We start from the raw sequence: 13,386 nt of genomic DNA, 5'->3' as shown, positions 1-13,386 counted from the left end.
TACACACGTGTGCTACATCATGCAGGGATTTCCAATGTATGTCTAACCCATGCAGATAACCATACTGTACAAGGTGATCAATCAGTTTAACTGAATGAAGTGTATACGAAGTGTAGGAAGTGCAGTCCCCCAGGCCTAGGAAACTTGACAGAAAAACAGAAGGAGCAAGACCCTGAACACTTTTAATGACATTTACTTCCTTTAATCTATTTGAATGTATTGCTGGGTAGTCAGTATGTGCTCATGTCACACCAGTCACACCAGACCCCTTACCTCCCTTATGTGCATTATGAAAGAGTAAATGGAAAGAAATAGAACGCAAATAGGTATTTTCCATGTTGGTTAACTTCCCCTTACACTGTTTACGATGACTGCTACCTTCCTCATATGTTCCGTGTTCTGCTGCAGCAATATTAAGATTTCATATTTTGTTTAATATTCAGATAACTTTGCTTTTGGATGTGGAGCTACGTGTCCTTTGTTATGTCATGCGTTTCTTTGACCGTTTATCTATTTGTTTGCACTATACGATATACTATATACAAAAGGGTTGAAAATGAAAATTTACAAAAGCATTTTATAAATAAGGAAATATTTGTAATTGTGCTTGCAGGAATTCTTCATTGTGCTGAAAACCATTGTTACTAAGTTGATTGACAGTATACAAATGATACACACACATAGTACGGTCTTCAGCTTGTATTGGAGCATGATTTAACTGGGCTTCACTCATTCTCAGCCATGTGGCCTTCCAGGACAAGTTAAGCACAGCTGCCACCTCCTTGACCATCACTTTTCAATTTTTTGAAAACCTTCACTGATCTGAATGAAACATGTTTATAAAACATAGCTCATGTTAAACTAGGTGCCAAAGGTCCACATTAGCCTTCTTTTTACCAAGCTTGTACAGTATTTCTTGACAGAACAAACCAGTGCTTATGTTACCTTATAAGCCCATTTCATCAACTAGCATTGCATAGCATATTGCAGTTCACAATGAGGCAATCCTTATATGGACACATCCTGCTTCAAGGTGTTGCCCCATTCAGGAGAAGCAAAACTGTTTTTTTTAATTTTAATTTCAATATATCTATACAGGATAAAACCCCACTGAGGGGTAATGTTTACAGGGATGTCCTGTGGAATGTCAGGTGTCAGCTATGGAACATGTTTGTCATTTGTAGTTCTGGAATGATGTACATTCATGTACATTCATCAAAGTGGTTCTGAAACACCACTAAAAAGACCGAACCAGTCCCATAGTCCAGTGGTTCCCAGTCTGTGGGCTGGGACAAAAAGGTGGTTTGTGGGGCCCAACTAGGTTGACAGTGGAAGCAACAATGACCCCCCCAAAAAAAATATTTAAAAAGAAATTGTAAATGAAATGATGGCTGTAAAATAATTATGCACCAGTAAAAGCTACAGACAAGATATAAGTGATCATGTTTATTGTTAAAATCTATGTGTGGGCCACTGTGCCTAATGATGAAGCGACTACACAAAATGCAGCTGCCAGATATTTCATATAATGCATCCCTAATGACATGTTTTAATATATGCTGCAGTGTCCCTGGTGCACTCAGGTGTCTGCTACCACTAAAGAAAGATGTCAAAGATGTTAAAAACAAGACAGTTGATAGTTAAGGAGCCAATAGGGTGGACCAATAAAACCAAGGTGACGAAATAAGGCTCTACAATGGTTTTGAATCACAATTCCAAATACTGTAAATAAGAAAGCATGGTCAGTCACATTAAGATCTTTGGTAACACACTCTTTGTCATGACTAACCCCGCCCCCTGAACGTGACTCCTCCTCTGGGCGGTGCCTCTGTCTCTTCAGCTTCTCCAGCAGCACCTTCTGCCCTTCTCCTTCTTCATTGTTCTCCCTCCTGTATCCCTGTGGTTCCATTCCAGTAACTGAGTGCTATTTCCTGTATTAGTATGTACTACATTGCTCTTGTACTGTATGTGCAAAAGATTTATTCCAAATACACAATTTAGAACAGGGTTGAAACAAAGACCAGACCTCTTCAGGTCCGTACTGAGTGCAGAACCAACACCCCTAACACAAAGTTGTTAGTATTTAATTTCTTTTTTTCTTTTTTTGTTATATTTCTCAAATCCCTGTCTATGATATGATACATCAGGCCGATGGTTTCAGTTCTTAAAGGTAACTTATCATAAATTCTAGTTCACACTGTAGTAGTCCAACTAACAGATATAACCCTTCCTGCCTCTATCCCTGTCAAACTGCCTCCCTGCCTCTATCCCTGTCAAACTGCCTCCCTGCCTCTATCCCTGTCAAACTGCATCCCTGCCTCTATCCCTGTCAAACTGCATCCCTGCCTCTATCCCTGTCAAACTGCATCTCTGCCTCTATCCCTGTCAAACTGCATCTCTGCCTCTATCCCTGTCAAACTGCATCCCTGCCTCTATCCCTGTCAAACTGCATCCCTGCCTCTATCCCTGTCAAACTGCATCCCTGCCTCTATCCCTGTCAAACTGCATCCCTGCCTCTATCCCTGTCAAACTGCATCCCTGCCTCTATCCCCGTCAAACTGCATCCCTGCCTCTATCCCCATCAAACTGCATCCCAGCCTCTATCCCTGCCAAACTGCATCCCTGCCTCTATCCCTGTCAAACTGCATCCCTGCCTCTATCACTGTCAAATTGCCTCCCTGCCTCTATCACTGTCAAACTGCACCCCTGCCTCTATCCCTCTCAAACTGCATCTCTGCCTGTATCCCTGTCAAACTGCATCCCTGCCTCTATCCCTGTCAGATTGTCTCCTTGCCTGTATCGCTGTCAAACTGCATCCCTGCCTCTATCCTTGTCAAACTGCATCCCTGCCTCTATCCCTGTCAGATTGTCTCCCTGCCTGTATCCCTGTCAAACTGCATCCCTGCCTCTATCCCTGTCAAACTGCATCCCTGCCTATATCCCTGTCAGATTGTCTCCCTGCCTGTATCCCTGTCAAACTGCATCCCTGCCTCTATCGCTGTCAGATTGTTTCCCTGCCTGTATCCCTGTCAAACTGCCTCCCTGCCTCTATCCCTGTCAAACTGCATCCCTGCCTCTATCTCTGTCAGATTGTCTCCCTGCCTGTATCCCTGTCAAACTGCATCCCTGCCTCTATCCCTGTCAAACTGCATCCCTGCCTCTATCCCCGTCAAACTGCATCCCTGCCTCTATCCCCGTCAAACTGCATCCCAGCCTCTATCCCTGTCAAACTGCATCCCTGCCTCTATCCCTGTCAAACTGACTCCCTGCCTGTATCTATGTCAAACTGCCTCCCTGCCTCTATCCCTGTCAAACTGCATCCCTGCCTCTATCCCTGTCAGATTGTCTCCCTGCCTGTATCCCTGTCAAACTGCATCCCTGCCTCTATCCCTGTCAAACTGCATCCCTTCCTCTATCCCCGTCAAACTGCATCCCTGCCTCTATCCCCGTCAAACTGCATCCCAGCCTCTATCCCTGTCAAACTGCATCCCTGCCTGTATCCCTGTCAAACTGCCTCCCTGCCTCTATCCCTGTCAAACTGCCTCCCTGCCTCTATCCCTGTCAAACTGCATCCCTGCCTCTATCCCCGTCAAACTGCATCCCTGCCTCTATCCCTGTCAGATTGTCTCCCTGCCTCTATCCCTGTTAAACTGCCTCCCTGCCTCTATCCCTGTCAAACTGCATCCCTGCCTCTATCCCTGTCAGATTTTCTCCCTGCCTATATATAAACATCACCTGAGAGATTCAATCAATGAAGGCTTTTTGGCCTTGCCTCAAAAGGTGAGGCTGATGCCAAACAAGCAAGTACACGAAGTATGATGAAAATATCAAATGTCTGATTATCTGCTAATAAAATGTTTTTAAATGAAGCTGTCCTGACAGAAATACACTTATTAAAAAAGGAAAATCTGTACTTGTTTTTACTAAAAGCATCCTGCTCATTGTTTAAGAAAGTATCATTGAGTTATAATACCTGTACACCATTAGTGAAAGCAATAATTTTAGGTGAAATCACATTTAACCCTCATTATTAAAAATAAAGTAATAAGGATAATAGTTGCTAGCTGCAGTATAACAGCACTGATTTATAATATACCCGTCTATTCAAGTGATCTTTATTACTAAAACACTACAAGAGGGACAAGACAGTAGCTTGTCTTTCCACCATTTGATGTTTAAAAAAAACCATTTATGAACAAAAGTGCCCCCTTGTGGAGGTTTGGTATTTTTGCAGTTTAACAGTAATGGAATTAAAAACACATATTTACTGGTACTACTGTACACATAAATCTGAAATATATTCGTGTATATTTTGAATCTGTTATCATTTACATTTAAGAGGGAATATATTTTTTAAATACCATGTTTAAGGTGATCTCAACAGCCCTATAACAGAAGTTTTATACAAGACTTGACAGGAGGCATGGTGTAATTCATTTTAAAGACTGTAGAGGGAGACCTATCCATTTGATAGAAATACACTGCATTGTGCGTTTCAGGAATTAAAAGTGCAGTCGTACACTTGAACTGTTCCGTGTAGCACTAGCAAGGTTGCAGGGTGATTGAAGATAAACTGAAGTTTAACCACACTGTTCACAAAACATTTGAATGCAATCTCTTAGTCAGGGGCATGGTCATTTTGAAGTTTAACACGTTGTCCCATACCTATACTAAGGTTTCACAGTGCTTTACCATGAATTAATTGTCTTTTAACATGTTATAACCGCAGCAAATCTGCGGTCCGCACAGGGCACATCAGACACTGTAGTGATCTCCTGATCTTAAAGACTGCTCACCATCCTGACCCACACACCCACATACCAACAGCTAACCACTGCATGACATCTATAAAGATAACCAAGAAACTGCAAGGATGAGATAAACCAGAATAGACAGCTGGTATACCAAAAAGGCACTATCAGGGCTGTGACAAATTTCAAAATTTGTATCCATTGGTTTTATGCACACACTGTTTATAACAAAAAATAGCAGCTGCCCTTAATGTCGCAATATTCACCCCAATAACACAATCCTGTTTTCCAGAAATCTCTCTTGGCTGCCCTGACATTGTTGAAGGGGTTAAACTGTTATATTCCCCATAACGCTGCAATAATGTGGGACCTCAGGGCTCGGTTTTACAGTTTGCAATCCCATGCAATCAATGAGAGGACTTGACTAAATAGCAAGGCCTCAAATTGGTTAGCAGTCTTTTTTTTTAATTGTCAGTTTTAAGATTTCACATGTTTTGTTTCATCCTGTTTTGTTTGGTTAGCTCTATTGGCTGGTTACCCAGATCCCAATTAGCACTAATCTTGGATTTCCTAACATTACCTTAAGTAAGTAGAAAAACATTTATCTGAATAACATTTTATTTTGTAAAAACATTTCCTGAAAGGACTAGTTACGGTACTTTTTTAAATGATTGAAACAATTTCATATATTCTAAAGACTTCACTGCCTGTTGTTACTACATGTTTAATGTGTCTCTCTATTATTTATTTTATATGTTTTCTTGATGAGGCTCAGGATGTAGGGGATTGATGAGACATGTGTGACTTTCTGCAGTATTTTGTTGTCTTTTCTTGCAGCATGGGCAGTGGCACTTGCTATTTTGAAGACCGCAACTAGATAGCAAAGCATCATAGCCCTACATACTGCATGATCTTATTGACCATGAAAGGTTTGAGGTGAAGAGGTGAGGAAAAATACAACCTGACTGTTTCTAAAGAAACACTCGCCTTCCACCAAAGCAATTACGGTTACAAAAAAATATGTTTATTTTAAAAAAACAAAAACCAACATATCCGGCCTATGCGTGCATGAGATAATGCAAGCATCATTGTGCTTCCGGACAGATGCTTTACAGGAATATGCACTTGCTTCGACTTTACTTAGGGGCTGACCAGTCTGCAAACCAGCAATACCTTGTGTTATTTTTTATTGAAAGCCGAAAGCTTGCACAAGAAGCAACAGCAACAACTTACCTGATGTACAATATGCGCATATGCAAGTCTTCCTTTTTCCACTGTGTTTTATGAGCCGGTGCAGCTGCTCTGCAGGGGCAATGCAACAAACCTCCAAGATATACACATCCTTCAAACACCTTTGTCTTGTTGGGGTGTTGAGTAGTTTCAGGATAGATTTTTAGATATATTATAATCCCATACAAGGTACCTGTAAGATGCATCTGTCATTATGGAGTGTACCACCATAGTCATAGATGACTTTCATTCCCCTCCTCCTACAACCTTATATGTAGCAATATATGGCATGTCCAGTATGTGGAGGTTTATTGCACAACACTATAAAAAGGCACAGTGACACTGAGTACAATTAACTGCATGCCATATACCTACTAATTTGTTTCTGTAGCATGTGTGTCTGGCAATGCCTTTCGTCACCTCAAAGCCACAAAAAAAAGAAACCGATATTCATTTTCTTTGCTTTTGACATTATTATTGGTGATATGAGATACAATGCTGCTTTTGTTTGAAGCTATTCTATGTATAGCCTGAGCACAAAATGCACAAAATGCACTAACATAAATATTACCTGACATGCACAAGTTAAATTCATGTTTCCTCTAACAATTTTTTTCAAAACTGCACATATTTAGAAAGCAGAATAGTGTGGCTGCTGTTACTATGCTCATACCCACATTTAGGTGGCTTTAAAAATAAGACTATTACTCAAGACACACACATGCTTGACAGTACAGTTTGACTGAGTAATGTGGCAGCCTTGTGGGACCTATTCACCAAGCTTTAACACACAAGTTAGTTAAATAATGTATTTTTAAAATCTGTTTTGACCCATAACATGATTTTTTTTTATGCATAACAAAGGTCTGCAACAGTTTCATGCATATCAAATACAGTTTCATGCATATCAAATACAGTTTTGTGCATATCAAATACAGTTTCATGCATATCAAATACAGTTTCATGCGTATCAAATACAGTTTCATGCATATCAAATACAGTTTCATGCGTATCAAATACAGTTTCATGCGTATCAAATACAGTTTCATGCATATCAAATACAGTTTCATGCATATCAAATACAGTTTCATGCGTATCAAATACAGTTTCATGCGTATCAAATACAGTTTCATGCATATCAAATACAGTTTCATGCATATCAAATACAGTTTCATGCGTATCAAATACAGTTTCATGCATATCAAATACAGTTTCATGCGTATCAAATACAGTTTCATGCGTATCAAATACAGTTTCATGCATATCAAATACAGTTTCATGCGTATCAAATACAGTTTCATGCATATCAAATACAGTTTCATGCATATCAAATACAGTTTCATGTGTATCAAATACAGTTTCATGCGTATCAAATACAGTTTCATGCGTATCAAATACAGTTTCATGCGTATCATATCTTTTTAGTTCATACTATAAAATGGATTTCAAACAAAACAACAGTCCTGAGTTTTGTAAGATAGATGGTAGATTATCAGGTGATGTGTGTGACAGAGCAGGGATATTTCTGTCTAAGCAGCCACACCCAGCAGGGACTTGTGGTTCACAGTGTGTGAAGATTGTATAAAGTACAAAAATATTTATTTTGCTTTCAGCCACAGTCATTTCATTATTCTTAACCTATATAAGCAGATCTTCTGAGTGTAAAGCTTGAGTATACAAGACATTGGAACGTGTCATATTTTCGGAGTTTGGGGCACATTTTGAATTTCACATTTACTTAAACAACATAACTGAGAAAAAAACAACATTCGTTCAGGTTGCAATTCAAAAGACATCAGCGTTGTCTATCTCTACGTATCATCAAGTTGTCACAGAGTTCAAATAAAGGTCTTACTTTCTACAAAAAATATATTTCATTATTCCAAATAAAAACAAGCTTGGACCCCACTACACAACCCTACTGGAGTGATTTGCTCATAACTAAGAGGCCTGCAGTTTATTTTCTTAAAGGGATCAGCTGTCCACTGTTTAGAAGTTGATTTAATTCTATAATTGTTACATTTATAGACACTTCAAGCGTTCCCTGTGGTCTGGTGAAGCCTGCTGTCTGTATGAGTGACCCCCCTCTTGCTGTTCATCTGCTTTGTAAGTTTCGGGCCAATTTCTACTTTGTTCACAATGTGTGCTCAGCAATCAGTTCCAGTATGTTCACTTTAGCCCAAGGCTAGGGCTGACATCTTTCACCAGTGCTGTCCCATGTTTCTTTCCAATCCACATATTCACTTACCTCATTTATTTTTAACCAGTGTAATATGAATATGATATTTCATGGTTAGGCTATGTTGACAGCACATCAATTTTTTTTTTCTTTTTTTGATGTCTTAGCAAGACTGAACTTAAGGGGGAAATCTGTAATTGACAACACTCACAAAAACTGAGCCAACTTTGCAAAGTGCAGATAAGCAGTACACAAGAACAACCACAGACTGATAAATAATTACAGAAAAAAAGTGTTAATGGCTCTGAGTCACAGACATGCTGAACAATTACAGTACTTTTACAACAATGCTATGAGAACATCCTCTAATCATTTTTCAAAGTGAGTCTGAAGGATTTTACAGTTATACAATGTTAAGCGGCCTTTATGAAGGTGTCCAACTCCCATTCACACATCAGATATGACTTTTAGATAAAATATAAGGAATATTTTTCTCATAAGTGACCAAATTGAGCACTGCACTTCTTCACGTTTCGTTGATTGATTGATTTGCACTGTTTGTTATAATTTTGCTGTGATTATTTGGTTGTTTTATTTTATATTACTTACTATGTTCAGTTTTTGCTTTGTGTGTGTTACGATTTTGTTGTATTTATTATTAGTACACTGGTGATCAAATGGTAGAACTGATTGACATTCTGAGGAACCAACTTGCATCACCTGTTCCCCATTACCTCATCTGAGTACTAACTGCCCTATAAAAGGTGTGCTGTCAGCACAGTGCAGGGCAGACTGTGTTGCTGGAGGACCCAAACCAAGAAGTGGATGAGAGGAATTGCTGGAGGAACAGACTGCAGGAAGAACCTGGAAAAGTTGCACCAATATATCGAGGGAAGGTACAACCAAGTAGTAGTACTTTTGTTTGAGTGGTGAACCCTGTCTGGCTTGCAGATAAGTGTGCAGGGCTATAAAGGACACAAGGAACACAAGGTTGTATCTTTCTGTGCTACGGCCTCCCTTTTCACAGTCGAAGCACCGGGACCTCCAGCCTATTTGCACAATTGAACATGTTTTTAGATAGTGTTAACCTAATCCAATTGTTTTAGTAAGAATTGCTATTTTAGATGTCATATTTATAGTTTTATTTGGGATTGTGATTTGGATAAAGATTATTGGGGGGGGGGGTGTTGGTGTCACAGAATCCCCAAATCTGTAGTGGAAAACGGGAGGGTTAATGGTTGTGCACAGTTAAGTGTTTGGCTTATTGTCACCTGGTCAGCTCTCTACCAGTTTTGTGAGTTTTTAAAGCATGTGACATTTAATAAATCTACTGTATATGTGTATATGTGTATATGTGTATGTGTGTATATATATATATATATATATATATATATATATATATGTGTGTGTGTGTAGTGCTTCTGTAGCTATGATGAATTATATTTTCTCTGACCCTCCCATTACTTGGCTTAGAGCTTCAGTGGAGATCCTAAGTACCTGCACTGAATAACCTTCCTCAGTCAGTTTTAAGTCATGTGACAATATGACCTTTATGACAATAAGGCCAGCCCACCTACTCAACATCTACATTGAGGAAGTTTGTGTCAGGCAGTGGTGAAAGATCCATTTTTTTTCTGAAAATAAATACAATTTAAACCATCCAAAATTCATTCTTTTTATGTAACCTGTGAACTTGGGTAGAAGAGGAAAACCCCAAAACACATTTCCTGGTAGTCTTTGAATACAGTATGGCTGCTTCATCTTCTTTTTCTCACCATGTTCTTGCTATCTTAACATTGATCAACAAGCAACCCAAAATCGTCAAGTCAGACTCTTCTTGGATAACAGAATCAAGTGTTTTAGCTTAAAGATAATGTTTTAAAATCCAGTATGTCATGTCCCCATTAGAACCTATTAGGGGCAACTACACTTATTTTGCTGAGTGTAGATCTCGCAATCAGAATGTCAATGACAATGCCTTCTAAACTTTTCAACTACAACAGATCTATATAAACAGATCATTCCTCTAATCCAGTTTAGAGTGTACTTTTCTCCTACTCTTTGTAGGACAGCCTGACAAATCAAAGAGTTGGAAAGGCACTGTCAGCTTGATTAGAGGTAGCCACCAAACTCTTTTATAAGCATACATTATTTTACTTATTAGCTTTATTAACATGGTTTCTGCCCCCCTTTATGCTATGCTGAGAATATTTTGCTGCTTCACTAGTTTGACATTAGTTCAGGACATGCTATTTCAAATGCAAAGCTATAGATAGACTGCTGTATTCTGGTGCCTTTGCGGCAGGTACATGGTCTAATCTCAGCTCGACCACTCGGTTGAGTCTGAACCACAACACATGAGCGAGCTGGATACCAGGAAGCATCAACAACTTTTATTATTAGGGTTGTATTTGTCTGCGCATCATAGAGTGAAGTATGCAAAAAAAAAAAAGAAGCAAGACTCTAAACATCTTCCACACAAAAAAGGGTGTGGCTGGTTAAGAATTGATTTTAAAACCTTATCTGTAGAATCTAGTGTAGCCATCAACCCTCGATTCCTATCCCCAGAGATAAAAGGAGGACTTGAATTAAATCAGGTACTATACTTGGAGCTATCCCAATTTTACAAACCAAATTGTTTTAATAAATGACAACTTAACAATTAAGTAACACTGCAAAAGGCACTTTGATATACTATAGTACTGTGGATATATTCTGTAGTATTAGTCAAAGGTGCAAATCTTTTGAGAATTGGTGCACAACTTCCTATACGATACAAACCTGTTTTTTTTTTTTTTTTCCTCTCTCATTACAATAGCTTTAAACTAGTGAGCTGTATCAATAACCGAATATCCTAAAATAAAAAAGCAAAGGTGGAGTCGAGATCAGAAATGTGATAAAGTGGAGACTGAGGAATTCATGCCTGTGGTGTTAACTTTTTTTTTTTAAAGGGTGTTAAAATAGCACATTGAACGGATGTGTACAACTTGATAAATCTGCTTTATAACTGCTGTCATAAATATCGTCTTCTGGTTCTTTTACCACTATTTTTAGATCTTTATTTGTTGTCATTTAAGAGATTGAACGGACAAATGATGAAAAATAAAACTTCAGCTATTCTTTCCAACAGCTTTGTTTGCTAAATATGGGTTAATAAGGGTTCTATAATGTATGCATTCTTAATACATTTCTTATTTATTTGCATTAAACTTTTAAATTGCTCATAAGATATATATTTGAATTTTTGGGGAACTTCTTGACTATCTTCAGTTTTTAACTTAATCTGCTTCAGCCTGAGCTGCTTCTCAGTTGCGTATTTACACAGCAATTTCAGTGACTTTGGCTTACCACAAATGAACTGCTCCACGTTCAAATTTAGTCACTCTTATGATTAAATTGCAATTTGCCTAGATTGTATCCCCAGCTGCACAGTACACACATATATAAATGATTCCTGCAACACTACTTTCAATTTAAATCAGACGGTAATAGTTCAAAAACAGGTCTCGACATATTTCTTTTTAATTGAAAATGTGTTCACATGGAGTGGTTTTTGGAAATGGAAGCTGTGTTGAATGTATTTTGGTTATGTATAGGAGAAACAACCCTTTACATGTCTGTACAAATAATTTTTATACCATTCATGCCAGAGTATCTTATCTGAACCAATTCAAAAATGGTGGACCTTAATATGCTGTGGTATTAGTTCATAGCTTTGTCAAACATGATGTCAACTATGAAAATGTCATTCCTCAAATAGCATACCACATGGCTATCATTGTGCTGCCATTTGCATTGCAATAAATCCTAACTTCTATTCATTCTGCATTCTTATTCAATGGCAAGGAAAGAGGTAAAATATGGCTTACATGTGTTGTGACGTTTGCAAATAAGAAACCATACCAGCACAGCTTGCAACTTTTAGAACCTCTCTGACTGATTTATTTTGCAAACTATCAGCTCCCTCCCCTAGGCTTGTTGTGTGTTGTTGCTTTCTCATTAAAACATTGTGAATATATTTGAATAGGGGACAATTATCAAGGCTACCACAATATTTAGTGGGGTAAAATGGTCAATGTATTTCCCAGACAGTCATTTTAAATGGATTCATCTGTCCTAATATTTTTTGTAGAGTGGTATTCCACATAGATTTTTTTTTAAATTAAAATTTCAAAAGCGCTTGCAAATCTAGATTTATGCAACATAAATACACACAGTGGAAAATATAAAACCACATAGGTTATCCAGCACAGCGGCTTATTGTAATACAATTCATTGTAGGAATGCTTTGTCTCTATGGGAGTACAAAATACAAACACGGCTTTACTAAGAAACAGATGCATTTCCCAGTACTGAATTTGTTTAATAAACTACCAGTGAGCTCACAGCAACAACTAATATGCATGAAGCAACTTGCATTTCTTCAACAAATTCTCTCTAACAGGACATAACACCAATAAATCGACCAACACAAATGTACATTTGAAACCACATGTGCTTCAAAACAACTGAGAAAAACAACAGAAAAAGTGTTGTGTGGTCACCTTATTTTAGTTTTTTTTAATAAAGATTTGGCTCAGTTCATTGTGTGTATTATTTATATATATATATATATATATATATATATATATATATATATATATATAAATGATTCTTGAAGCTCTTTCTCAAAATAATTATTAGCACAAATGTTTCAGGATGGTTAAATGTACACAATAACATTTGCAAACCAGAAATAACCAATTCCATTTTATTTAGGGGATTGTATGCAGTCTTATGTTTTTATTTTTTATTTTAATTAGTGTGTTTCTTAAAAAGGAAAAAGGTCAACTGCAATATTCAATGTTATATAATAAAATTCTATTTAACCACTGGGATTTCTTTTAAGATGCTGACAGCACTAAATTAAATAATTTCTGTTAGGTTTAAATAAGTGAGTGGATCAGCTAGGGGACATGAATGTTTGCCATTGAAAACCACAAACTTTTTAAAATGTATCTTACAAAAGAAGATGAAAACAAATTGATAAAGTAAAATAACACCTAGTGTTCAATACAGGAATTGGAAAATGTAATGTTGGTCAATTTACTTGTGCCAATGGTAGTTTGCAGGAAGTAAGGATTGTTTTTAGCACTGTCTTTCAGCCTGTATGCTATAAACATGCTTCCCCAGGTCAGTCGATGTGAAATAAGAACTCCTCAGTTCCTTAAGGAAAAGCAAGCCATG

Source organism: Acipenser ruthenus, chromosome 15 (assembly GCF_902713425.1).
Source record: "Acipenser ruthenus chromosome 15, fAciRut3.2 maternal haplotype, whole genome shotgun sequence".
NCBI classification, from domain to species: Eukaryota; Metazoa; Chordata; class Actinopteri; order Acipenseriformes; family Acipenseridae; genus Acipenser; species Acipenser ruthenus.
This window is presented reverse-complemented; position numbering follows the sequence as displayed.